Genomic DNA, 14752 nt, shown 5'->3' on the forward strand with positions numbered 1-14752 from the left:
TTCACCAAGAAAATATAATAGTACCAAAATAAAGTACAATTCATGATAGGAAACACAACAAAGTTCTCTAAGAATTAACCAAGAAAGCACAAAACTTTTCATAGAAAAAATTTTTAACTCTATTACCGGTCTTAAAAAAACATTAAAATAGGCGCTGGCCCCGTGGCCGAGTGGTTAAGTCTGTGCACTCCACTGCAGGCGGCCCAGTGTTTCATTGGTTCGAATCCTGGGCACGGACATGGCACTGCTCATCAAACCACGCTGAGGCAGCGTCCCACATACCACAACTAGAAGGACCCACAACAAAGAATATACAACTATGTACTTGGGGACTTTGGGGAGAAAAAGGAAAAAATAAAATCTTTAAAAAAAAAATTAAAATAAAGGAAAAGATACACAGTGAATGTGGCAGAAGTGCCCCAACTGAATTTTTAGAAGCACCCAATGAAATCATTCTGAGATTTTTTTGGGCTTAAGAAAGGCCCACAATGAGCTAGAGCATGTTTTTAAAAGAAAAACAAAGAGAGTAGGACTTATCTTACCAGATCTGAAGACACAGTACAAAGTCATTGCAATAAAAATTAGTATTGTGTTGGCATAATAACAGATGAAGCAACCAATATTACAGAATATGGGGCTCAAAAGTAGAGCCGTCTACATACAGGAAGTGGAAATACGGTGACACTACAAAGTGATGGAGGGAAGGTGGCTTATTTAGTAGACGATGTCTGGAAAACCGTGTTCTTACCTGGAGAATTAAGAAAGCTTAATCCTTATTTTACCGTATACGAAGGTGGACATGAAATGGCTTAAAGTAATAAAGCTAACTGAAGAAAACGGTGAAGAATATATGAGTAGGGGTTGAAAGACTCTTCTTTAACAAGACTCAGGATGCACAAACTAGATTTTAAAATAATGCATTTTGCTACACCCAAATTAAAAATTTTTGCTTCATTAAATTTACAGATGATTGATATACTATGAGGAAATATTTGTACATCTACAACAGGTCAATATCTAGAATATATAGGGAACTGAGGCAAGTCAAAAACACAATAAAAATGCAAAAAATTTAAATACAATACCAGTAAAGCATGGAAAGGAATATGAATAGGAACATGAATCCGCAGAATGGGTGCTCAAAGGCTAGTAACTACATGAAGATGTGTTTGAACTTATGAATGATCAGAGAAATGGGAATTAATCACATATCCATCGGAGTCACAAAAATTAGAAAGAGAGGTCTTAGAATTTGCTTTCAAGAATACAGAGAGAAACTCAATAAGCCCTCTTTGTGATTGCAAACAATATTCACATGCTCCTAAGTGATATGGCAGTATTTACTGACAAGAAAAATGTCTATTCCTTATGGCCTAGCGGTCCCTCTCTTGGGTATGTGCGTATGACTGTGTATACACACACATAATTATGAAATTTTATAACTTTTATACTTTATTATATATTTATAGTTATTCCAAGTGTCTAAAAGATACATGTGGTTATATTCATATTTGTATTGTCTCTGACTGCTAGGAGTTAAGAATTAGAGATATATACCACTAAGATATATTCTAGCAAATGTGGAATAATATGTGGCAGTTAAAAGCCAAAAAACCTACAGCAATTTAGATAGAGCTTAGAAATATAGTGATTGATGCAAACACTCAAAGAAAGAGAATGAGAAAGGTAAGAAAGAAATGAATTAGAGAATATGAGAAAGAGAATAAACTAAAAAAGACGTAAGAATAATGCATGTTATACGAAGATACATGCATATTTAAAGTAATAATTCAAATACGTTAGATTGGACTTCATCAAGGAGGAGAAAATGGCATGAAGCTGGAAAATAACAAAAAAGGAGAAGAAAGCGTGGCACCAATAGGTGCACGCATGTGCTGCAAACTGAGGGTATGATTACCCGTGTATATACAGTTAAAAATTTGAAGAAGTATCACAATCGATACAAATGTTGATGATAATTCTGAATTTCACGAAAGATTGTTGTCATATAAATGTTCACTTTCCTAGAAAATTATCATCTAATGGTATTCATGTTATTCTGAGCATTCACAAAAATAATTTTATTAATTCCCAGAATTCTTTAGACAAAAGAAAAGATTTCTTAATTATATCACTGTCTGTGGTTTATCTGTATTCTTTCTTCTCATTACCATCTGTGTGTTTTGAAGAAGATAAAGGGAGACATTTAGTGGGTATGGATCCGGTTTAGATTTAGCTAGTGTTTTCATTGTTGTTATTTCTACTATGTGGTAAGAGCTGTCTACAGTTTAAAAAGAGGGATTTTTGAAAAAAGAGGCATCAGTGGAGATTTCTAAGGTTAGAAAGTTTTTATCAGGTTAGTCTCCGGAGAGGAGAAAGTGACATCTCTGTTTTATAAGGCATATAGGAAGCAATTGGCTTTAACAGTGCAAGCAGCACATTAAGGGGCAGGAGACAATTAGGTGTTATGTTTATGCAAAGCAATTTCTCAGGTGGTTCTTAAACTATTTTGTGTGAGCTATTGCATATTTCAAATTTGCCTTTATTCAATTTCCTTCACTTTTAGTGGCTGAATATAACATCAGTGAACAAGAAGAGAAAATGAGACTGGAATTTACAAACCTATAAATAAAACCTTAATATTTGTTCTGTTTAAAGCTGTACTCGTCGGAAGAGAGGCCTGGCAACTCATCACAGAAACCTTAACCAGGAACTTCCACACGTTCTAGGGTGGGCAAAGTTCACGTATTCATCCTTCCTTTCCTTTTCTTCTTCTTATTAAAATAGATTGTATTCTAAATATATTTCAGAAAATTTTAAATATAAAACACAATAAAATGGCCCATATTGCCACCACCGAGAGAAAACTACAGAGATGTAGAAACTTGTGTAAAGCTAAGAGCAATCTGACTGACGTTTTGTAATCTGCTTTTATTTTTTAACACTCTTACTTCTCAATAGCCTGCTAAAAATAATATCCTTTCAGATGGAAATGCCTTAAGTTACTTAACAAGGTCCTATAGATTTATGAAAATTGTATTGAGGATTTTGCTGTTGTCAATTACATGGTGATAAGTACTTAAGCACATAATTTGTTTTGCAAATTAGCCCTTCTTTGTCACTTTATTTTAGGTAAGCATTTTGTCAAAAGTATACGATGGAATTTTGATTTTTTTCCCCCCATTCAGAGAGTGTGTTTTTATTGTAGTTTTTAGAATTAATTTAGGGTTATTGAGGAAATGAATATGGTTGTCCTCTAAGCTTGGTTTGTGCTCTCTCTCATTTCCTATTATTTTCCTCCTTTTAATCTATTGATTTGGAAAGTAAATATCCATTTTTCTTCCACTAGTGGTTGCCTTCAAATATTTAGAAAAATACATCTGTTTTTTGTGATTATAAAGAACAGGATATATTTATTCTCCTGTTTAAGATTTTACATGGTTAATTTCTCCCAACCTTCTCTCCTCAATTTATTGTTTTTACTGATCTAATTTCCATGTAGACCCAGACTGTTGTTATGAAATTTTATTATTTTTACATATTACATATCCTAAGTCAATGTTTCCTTTTTAATTTGCATTAATTTATAACCAAAATAGCAATACTTTTAAAATACAACTCTAATGTCTCCAGGGTTTCTCTTCTGACCGTCATCATGATCTTATATCTGTACTTTCCTATTCTTATAGACTTTGTTTTAATTAATTGTTCAGTCTCTAAGTACATTTTAAACACATATATGGATGCTATTCCTTCTTATCCCTTTGTATCTATGGCTATTTTGATCTAGTTATCACATATAAAAACAACTTCCTAGAGAATTCTTGATAAAAATTTTTTTCTTCTTTCCTAAAATTATTGTGGACTTTTCTACAATATCTTACACAATTAGAAACATTTAAAATAAGCATGTCATTTAAGAATTTTTTGATGTGTCTTTAAATTTCTCTTCTCCTTGGATTTTTATATGTTTTTCTATTATCATTGAAATTCTAAGTTTTTTTTTTTTTTTAAAGATTGGCACCTGGGCTAACAACTGTTGCCAATCTTCCTTTTTTACGTTTTTCTGCTTTATTTACCAACCCCCCCCAAGTACATAGTTGTATATCTTAGTTTCAGGTCCTTCTAGTTGTGGGATGTGGGACGCCGCCTCAACGTGGCCTGACAAGCAATGCCGTGTCCGCGCCCAGGATCCGAACCCTGGCTGCCGCAGCGGAGGGTGTGAACTTAACCACTCGGACACAGAGCTGGCCCCTGAAATTCTAAATTTTTATTTTGATACATATTGATGTCTTTATTAATTTCTCCTGATACTTAGTAAACCATTTAATTTGTCTACAGATTTGGTTATTTCTTCAATTCTGGAAAGTTTTATGTGTATGTGTGTTTTCCCTCTATATTTTCCTTCGTTATATTTTCTTTTGTTTTGGCTTTTAAAGTCTCTCTTTCTAGAATTCCAGTTATTAGTATATTGGAAATCCTGGGTCTGTCGTGTGTCGCCATCTTTTTCATGTGTTCATATGTCTCCTCAGAGTTCTGGGTGAATTCCTTGAGTATAATTCAGTTCACTATTTCAGTTCTGCAGTTTTCCATGTGTTTGTCATTGTCAGTGGCATGGTTTAATTCACAACCACGATATTCATCTTTAAATACTCTTTCCTGATTTCAGATCAGTTCTTCACTGTGACTGTGCAGTTTTTGAAAACCCCAAGCCAGTATTTTCTGGTATATTATGCAGTACATCTATTTCAGAGTGACATTTCTATTGATTCTTGAGTGGGCTCTTCTACCTTGTATCTTTCACAGGTCTGACGATTTCTGCTGCTTGCTCATTTCTGCGTGTTGCGATCACCCATGCTGGAAAGGCATCAGGACTCTGAAGGGTTTCGTGTACTTGTAGCCCCAGTCAAAATGAATTTTGACAATGCAGACTTTCTGCTACCCATCTGATTTGAAGGATGAGTTACTGAAGTGCTATTCTGTTGCTTTAAGAAGAAGTTTTGCCGTATGGCCTTTCTGTTCCTTTTGGGCAGCCTCCAGAAGAGGAAGTCTTAATATCATATTGGCTTCCATTTGTGGTCTGCTCTCTCTCTTTCAAGTTAAGAAGCAGCTGTGAAGCTTTACCAAGCTTCCCTCTGCTTACTTTGCAAGCTCTTTAATGAACAAGTGGGCTCTTTAATCCTTACTTCAATTCAATCTGTACCTACTCTGGCAGAAAGGCCCTAAGGCACATGGAATGTGAATGGTTAATATCCTTCTAACTTTTCAGCACTTGATATATATTCTCTCCCATTTTTATATTTCATTGGTCACACCTATGGGGGATGAGGGTTTGTATGGTGAGTGAGAAAAGGTTGCCTGTCTGTGGTCACATGACCCGATTTATACCTAAGTCTGCCATTGATTTGTAATCTTACAAATAGGAACAAAACTCCTTGTTATTGGATATTAAGCAGGTACGACAAAAAGTAAAATTAAGTTGCAAAGTTTCTTGCCTGCTAATGTACATGGATATGCTTGGTAAATACAGTTTTCTTTCTTGTGGTGATGGTGAACTCGTGTATTATATCAGCAGTGAGTTATTTAGTGACTGCCAAAAGTTTTCGTCAATTGAGAGAGAGCCTCTCTGTGCATTGATGCCAAGATAAAGCCTTTGCAGATCAAGTAGAACTGAGATCTGTGGACGAGCCCCAGAACTGTGCGTTTCAACCTCCTCCTTTCTCCTGAGATTTGCTTTGTGGGCTACTGTATCACAGCCCTTTGAAGACAAGCCCTGATATCATCAGTGACTAACGATCAGTCCTTGCATTGGGAGCTGAAGAAAGTACCCCAGATTCAGGCCTGCTTTTCCTAATTAAAAGTGGTTAATAACTCTTATTGAAACTAGATTAAATTCTTATTTGGGAAACTTAATTTAAAGTATGACCTGTCAGCTGTGTGGCACTTCAATCCAGTCTCATCTCCACGCAAATTGAAGGAGAGTGAATTGTGTTTTAATATTCTCCAAAAGGACAGAGTGAGGAGGAGAATTATAAAGTGAAGAATAAAGCAAAGTGGTCCTTTTCACTTGAATTGCACAGGAATCATAGATAATGGAGCCAAACAATTCAGGTTTCCATTACATTTGTGTGGATGTTATTCTAAAACTGCTGCTATGAGACCACTAGGAAGATTCCTTTTCATCCTAAAATGCTATATGGGCACGTCCTCCTGCACACCTGTCTTTAGCAGCACCGAGCTGGTTTTAATCCTTCTCTCCGGACTTATTAAAGGGTATCTCAGTGTACACAGTCTCTGGCCCTGACTTAGATTCTTGTCCTTCCTTAGTTCCTTCCTTCCAGAAGAACTTTCAACTGTTTTAATGAGCTTGTTCAGACTGGAGTAGTGTATAGTTGGGTTTGTAAGGCTCTTGAGATTCAGAGTGCCCCTTTGGGAGAGCAGGAGATAAGGTGATATTTCTGGGTGAGGAGGCAGGGCAGGGGTACTCGGAGTCAACAGCAAGCCTGGCGGGGAGGTAGGGAGACCACACAGGGCCTACTGTGACCTTGGAAACTTTGAGAACGACTACAATAAATGATGCCCCTAACTTTGTCTACACAAAACTCCTGTGAAAAAGGTCAAGATAGCATACCAATTTCTATAGAAATGAGAAAAATAGTGTAAAGAAGACAAAAAAATCTGCCCAAGTCATTGTTTGGCCTCATGGGTCAAGTAGAGATAGAACAATCCTGAAAATTTTTCCTTTTTATTCTTCTTTTCTTTTTCTTTTTATTGGTCTTTTCTATTAACTAGATGCTAAGCTATTTTAAAATAGAAAATTATACCTTTTGAAATCTTTCACAGAATTTTTAATGAACTGGTCTTATATTCTTATGAAAATATACTCTCAAAATGTAAGTAAAATTTTTCTGTTAAAAGTATCCATAGAAATTGGCATTATAATTCTACCCCTGCATAGTTCCCCTTTCTACAATTATTCTATATTTCTATTATCATGTCTCTAACTTCAAACTGTTGGGAACAGCCAATTTTTTCCAACTTTTTTGGAATTCCCTTTTTTTTCCCCCCTGAGGAAGACTGGCCCGGAGCTGACATCCGTGCCCATCTTCCTCTACTTTATATGTAGGATGCTTGCCACAGCATGGCTTGCCAAGTGGTGAATCCAAACCTGTGAACTCTCGGCTGGGGAAGTGGAATGTGTGAATTTTAACCACTGCACCACTGGTCTGGCCCCCCAATTCTTTTTATTTGGAGGTGTAAGTACCCTAGTGTATGTATTTTGCCATAAAAAGTCTACCAACAATTGTTTTTTGATTGAGAAGTCACCTTTCTTTCCTTATTGTAGCTTTCTCTAATTGTTTTGAACGTGCTCTTAATTTTGTTTGGATATTGTCATCAACTTATTTTCATGTAAGTTATCAGTCTATGAGATTAATTACCTAGGCAATTATTCAACGTACTTGATCATTTCTTGTTTTTATATTAAATAAATCTTTTTGTATCTTTTCTACATTTACTTATTTTTCAAAAATTAACTTGCTGGGCTGGCCTGCTAGTGTAGTGATTAAATTACTTTGTGCTTTTGCAGCCCGGGGTTTGCAGGTTCAGATCCTGGGTGTGGACCTATATTCATCAAGCCACGCTGTGGCAGTGTCCCACATACAAAGTAGAGGACAACTGGCAACAGCTGTTAGCTCAGGGCCAATCTTTCTCAGTGAAAAAAAAAATTGGCTTAGTTTTTCAGGCTCATATGTCATATATCCCCTAGCCAGCATTTACTAAATGCCCACAGTGGCACTACCTGGAAGTTGTCATTTTCTAATGATGAAAATGTTTCTAGAGTTATGTGTTGTTTTGTCATTATTTTGCTCTCACTAAAATCAAACAAGTTAGGATGTTAAAGAATGAGGCAAATACTGACTATGACACAGAAATGTGTTTCCAATATTTACCTTTTGTATATTCTCTTGGTACAGGTCTTTAGACCTAAATATGTCCATTAGAGTCTTATTAATAAATTTTTCAAGTATCTGAGATATTTGTTGCTTGTGATAGCTTTTATTCATTCTTTGATAGCCATTATTTGTTTCTATATTGTTCTAGAATTCATCTTCATTTCCTAATTTATAATGAGTTAATGTTTTTTGATTTCATAATTGCCCATAAAGATGAAACTTGATAATGCTAATGTGTGTCAATTACATTTCCCTCCTTGATGGCCCACTTTCCTTGGGGGCATTTTACTCATTGAATGGTTGAATATGTGTGTTTTCCACTTGAATATGTGCGTACATTCCCTTGGTACAGGGCTTCCTTCTAGATTTGGGTGATTGTCAGGTCAGTGCCATTTTGCAGGAAGACTATTCGGAAGGCAATTTGAGGTCTTTATCCTCACTGCTATGAAATGTCTTACAATTTCTCTCTCTTGCTCTTTCTCTCCTCCTTTTTTTTTTTTTTTTTTGTAGTACTGTTTTATTCAATAACCTTTTTTTAAAAATAAATTTCTATACAAAATCTTCAATGCTTAGTGTGGCTTGGTTTTTTTCACTAAAGTCTCAGTCATAGAAGTACTGGTTTTGTTGGGAACAGCCAGTATTTGCAAAAGTTACCAAGTGATATTACCTGGTTATATCATGTTTTACTTCACACTTAGTGGCTCCCCGTTTGTCAGAAAGAAGGGTTTATATTTTGTCCCAGGTAATAGTTTATTTATGGAATTATGCATAAAATTAGCAAAGTATAAAAACTTAGAATTTGTGTATAAATATTTAATTAATATATGAAATGAATATCTATCTCATTATTAACATTTCTCATTGTAACATCCCTATGAATATTTTCTGTTAAACAACTGATTTTGAGATCTTGCATATAGAATATGAATGAATGCCTTCATTAGGAAGCTTAGTTATTAAGGCCATATAGAAACCAACAGTGAAATATCAATATAATAAAACCTGACTTTTTAAATAAATTGAGTTAAAAACTGTTTCCTTATGCTTCTTGCATATAATGTCTTGTTATTCAGCTAGTAGCCTCAAATATAGTTATGGCAGTGTTGCTAGAATTGTCTCCAAGTATGGATACTTATTGTATATTTGAAAGAATCATTTTTTTCCTATGGGCTAGTCAGACCCAAGGCCTCATCTGAGCTAGATTAAAGAAGGCAAGTAACCTGCCACCATAACTGACCTTTTGCCCATTTTTAGCTAATGGATTATGAAAGGAAACAACATTAACAAAGAACATGAGGAAAAACTGACAATTGATAAATCTTCAGCTCTGTAACACTGTATTTCTGTCCTGAGATGAGTCTAATCAACATCTCACGGGCTCCATCAACAGGACCTGTGTCTTGACCTGCTTTTTCAGTGGGCAATGATGGATTTGCACTGCTCCGTCAAAACCCTTTCACTCAGGTCCCATTGTAACTGACAGCAAATGCTTCATGGCTACTGATTTGGTTTAGGGGTGAAGTCTGTTGCCTTGGAGCATGGCCAAAGTAAGTGGTCCACTCAGGACCCTAAAGCGTGGCCTCATTATCACCCTACTCTAACAAACTGAGCTGCCAAGTCGAGAAAGCCCTGACGTCTCCAGAAATCCCGTTATGGCTCTTTGATTTACTTTTTATGGTGTTAGAGAATTTTGAGTAACCCGAGTAGACTCCTTTCTTGCTGTGACCTCATTTTTTTTCCTTTCCTCAGGGCTGTCTTTTTCTTTATGTTGCACCTGTGAGTCAGACAAAACTTTTTCCATTTTTTTTGGACTGATTCAGATGGCTTCAGTAAGAATTCTGTCTGTCTAAAGGACTGTGCTCAATAAAAAAAGCAAACCTGATGCTGGTCTCAGAGGCATAGTCTACCTCTGAATGAGGATCTTGATTGGCAGGCTTCAGTTGGGGATTTCTGTGTGACTGTCGGAGGTGAACATTTTTGGCTAAGTAAATAAGCCTTACATTGGGACAATCATGGGATGAGACTGTTGCTTTTTCTGGAAATCAGGTAGGAACAAAGTGACCTGGATGTCTGTGTGGCACATAAGAAAAATATGTAAGTTCATTAACATTTGCAAATTCCAAGTAGAGAGATAAGTCACAGTTCAGTAGAGCCTTTTAATCAGAATCCTATTACCTGCAAGGAATTATTATGTATGCACTTGCATTTTCAAAGGCAAAACAAGCAAATAAAAAACCGCTAGTGGGCTAGCCAGGACATTTTCTTCTAATGATTACAGAAGGAGCACAAGAAGGCAACACCTGCCGTTCCAGCACATTTCAAGTCCTTGCTTGAGACTTCTCTGCTAACACCTATTGGCCAAAGCAAATCACATGACCAAAACCAAAGTCAAAAGCTGTCATTATAATTTCTTTCATATTATTATTCCAGTATTTTTGAGCTTTATGTTCCTGGAGTTTTCTTTAATACACTACTATTTAACAAACCCAGAATGTCTATTATTTACAGCAATTTCAAGAAGAATCATTAATACATTGTTTGCGTTTGTTTTGGGTTTTGGTAATTTTTACCGTTTTTTTTGTTGTTGGTAATTACATCTAGAAATGTGTAAACATTGTTCTAAACCCTAGGGATGTTTAAAACTTCCTATCCTCAATGAGCTTATATGTTCGTGGGGAGATAGAAAAGTAAGAAAACACTGTAAGTTCGCTTTTAAGTGCTGTGACAGAAAGCTGTAGAGAGAGTAAGGGGAAGTAGTTCCTGCTTACTACACAGAAGAGACAATGCTTACTCTGAGTCTGCAAAAGTTGCAAAAAAACTTCCACGTGGGAGCAAAGCTAGGTGAGGCAGTACATCTCTTGAGAGGGAGGTGGCATGGACAAAGGCATAGAGGGATGAGAGCATATGAGAAGGGTGGGTTCAGGGAGCTGAAAGTAGTAGAATACTCAAGACATTATGTACACATTTTAATGGTATGTGAGGAGGTGGGGAGGTAGACAGAGAGGGAAAAACTCTTGGCATGCCATGCTATGGAGTGTTGATTTTATTCCAAAGAGGGTAGAAGTCATTAAAGCAAGAAGCACATAATCCTTTACATTATAGAAAGATTGTTCTGGAAGGAGTGTGAAGATTTAAGCCACAATGGAAAGAGAAACCATCTAGAACCATCTAGAAAGATTGTTCAATAATCCAACTAGTGCAAGAGAGAGAGAGGAAGGCATAGGTATAATATATTTATGAAAGGAAATACTGTATCTATCAATGCTGAATGCCTAGAAGTAAATGAAGTGCCTTCCACATGATAATTGCTCAATAAGATATTGTTGATTGTGTCTTGTATAGTTTGAGGTAGCAATATATTCTTATTTTTCCCTATGTGAATATAATTTCTCCCGGTATCATTTATGGAATTGTAACAAGTAATCTGCCCGGCTGCTTGTGTTATATATTATTTTCCTTCATGTATAGGTTGGTCTGCTTTTCATTCTGCTTCACTGGTCTCATTCTATTCTCCATGTCTCTTATTTTTCTTTTTTAATATATGTTTTCCATATTTGTATCTCTCTGTGGTGAACTCTGATCCTTTCTAAAGATATTGTTTTTTTTGCTTGCTGTAGTTTCACCTCTTTTTTTTTTTCTCCTTTTGGTCTCCATCTTCCATATTTCATTGAAACAGCATACAGCAATTAACTCATTCTTTCATTACCCATATCCAATCTGCTATTTAACCTATCCAGTGAATATTGTAATTTCAATAATTTTATGTTTAGATTTCTGTTTTCTTCTTTTTCAATTCTGCCCATTTATTTCTGGAATTCTTTTGATTATTGATCATTTGGTGAATCCATATTTTAATTTTGATGCTTTTAGGTATAATCATTCCAAATCATTTTCTGAAAATGTCAGTACCTGAATTTCTTGAGACTCTTAATCAGTGTTGTTCTCTTGGTGCTCACTTATGGTGATTTGTGTCCTTGTGTATTTGTTGATTCTTTCACTTGAGCTCATAGCTGGTAGATCTTTCCCACTGGACATCTGAGGACCTAGATGTTGCTTCTGTTCTAAGTGAAGAATACAGTGTACATGGGAGACCACTTTTAGTTCCTTTCCAAAATTACGCCTTGCTGCTGACCAAAGGTTAATATTGAGTTGTGGTAGTGATCATAATAGGCATTTGCCCTCGGAACAATCTGAAGTCTAGTTTCAGCTCACGTTTTTTGTTTGTTTTTATTTTTAGCTCTTGTCCAAAGCTGCTTTCAATACAGATGACCTCCTGACTGTCACTATATTTGTCTGTCTTTGACGTGACCTCTTAGCAGAATTTATTAGTTCTGTAGCCCCTCCCTCCACCTTCTTTCTGAAAATATTCTCTTCCTGTGGCTTCTATGACAGTACCCTTTTTTATTTTCCTCATGTCTTTTTAGCCACTTCTCAGTCTCTTTTGGACTTTTCTCCCTAAATTCCTGGCCCTTAAATATTGCTGTATTTAAGATTGTCTCCTCTATTTGTCTTCTTCCTGTGCTACACAATATCAAAGGTAAACTTATCCAAAACTATGAAACTGATGCCAGGATTCTCATCTTTATCTCTGGGTTAGGTCTCTTTATTGAAGTCTGCATTAGTTATCTATCACTGCATGACAAATTACTCCAAAATTTAACAGAATTTATAATCTCACACAGTTTCCAATGATCAGGAATCCGGAAGCAGCATAACTATATGTTACAGCTCAAAATGACACAAAATATTGCGGGAAATCTATTGATGGGGGCCTCCGTTATCTGCAGACTTCACTGGGGCTGGAGGATCTTCTTCCAAGATGGCTCACATGGCTGTTGTCAGAAGGTCCCAGTTCCTTGTCATGTGGACCTAGCCTCAGTGCTGCTTGAGTTTCCTTAAAACATGGCTGCTGGTTTCTTCTGAAGTGAGTAATCTAAGACAGAGGAAGTAGAGAGGCCACAATGCTTTTTATGATCTAGCCTCTGAAGTGACACATAATCATTTCTGCCATATTCTGTTTGGTCACACGGAGCAATACGCATACAATGTGGGAGGAGACTGCAAAAGGGTATGGATAACAGAAGGCAGGGATCATAGGGGGCAATCCTGGAGGCTGACTACCACAAGGTCGAAATTTCATGCGTATGTTCATTTAACTAACCTCAAACACAGGAAGTATAAACATACCCATTATATTCCCCCTCAGACTCTTTACATTGTATCAAAACTCCTATCATTTACTCCTCTTCTGATATTCTCAATCTGAATAAACGGCACCACCATCCACCTACTTACTTAAGCCAGGAACCTGGAAGCCAGGAACCTGGAATATCTTTAATTGTTCTCCACTCCACTTTATTGATATAGCATCTAAATATTTTTTTTTTTGAGGATGATTCACCCTGAGCTAACATCTGCTGCCAATCCTCTTCTTTTTGCTGAGGAAGACTGGCCCTGAGCTAACATCCATGCCAATCTTTTTCTACTTTATGTGTGGGATGCCTGCCGTAGCATGGCTTGACAAGTGGTGCGTAGGTTCCCACCCGGGATCTGAACCTGTGAACCCTGGGCCGCTGAAGCAGAACGTGCAAACTTAACCACTGCACTACCAGGCTGGCCCCTCATCTAAATAATTTTTAAATCCATTTAAATCATTTTACCCCACTTTAATTTCCCTAGTTCAGGTCACCATCATCTCTTACCTCTAACAGTGGTCTCTCTCTCATTCTCACTCTCTCTCTCTCATCCTGTTCCCATCGCAATATCCAGCAGAATGATCATTATAAAACAGAAGTTGAAACATACCATTACATTGCCTAAAGCTAGGATCAAATTTGTGTATCTACCACAGATGAAAAAATACATTATTTTGGATAATGGAAGGGAAACAAATATGGCAAAGGTTGGCAATACAATAAGCTTTCAAATGAATCTAAAAGCCTTCTGTAATGTTGACTGAAAATGAAGAGTTGAGTTAGTTTTTCTTCAATTGCATTCTGGATATAACCCCTCAATAACCATAACGTTGCAACATCATTCTCAACCAGTGAATAACGACAGTATAACGAGTATAAATCAGCTACTTAAGGGTAGTGATAAAGAAAAACATAACAAATATCCATGGAGAGCATGCCTTTCTTTCTGCAATATAAATCATCCAAGAGGACAATAGTTGCCAACAAAATTATATGATTTGCTCTTATTTGAAAATAGGGGAAAATGCAATAAAAAATAAAATTACTATACACTTGTTACATCTTCGTAAGGGGTGTCATTATTAGGTCAAAGCAGTGCCCGTCCCCTACCCTTTTTCTACCTACTCTGTTTCTTACCTGCATTTCCTTCAATGTGTACAAAATTTACAGATATTAAAAAAGAAGAAATAGAAGTATTCATAAAAAGGTTTTTTTGCATATGCTTTGGGTCACAGCACTGTTATTTGCACAAGCTGCCTCAATATTTAATATTAATGACATTGAAAATGTGATATAATGAGTCAGGAGGATAGAATAATTATGCATCCTTGATATTAGACATAGACAACTCTCATAAGAGTCAAAGAATTAACTAACATTAGACCTGATGAGACCTTAAGGTCACCTCACCCCATGACCTCATTTCATAGGTGAAGAAACAGACTGGAGGGAAAAATTGTGCTGTAATTTTTAAACAAGAAAAAATTGCAAACATAAAGACAACAGGCTAATTTCAGAAATGTACTTGATATCAAACAACCAACAGCCTAACAGAAGTCTATTCTATTCTATTACAATAAATGAGATAATTAAAGGTAAATA

This window comes from Equus asinus, chromosome 11 (assembly GCF_041296235.1).
Source record: "Equus asinus isolate D_3611 breed Donkey chromosome 11, EquAss-T2T_v2, whole genome shotgun sequence".
NCBI lineage: Eukaryota > Metazoa > Chordata > Mammalia > Perissodactyla > Equidae > Equus > Equus asinus.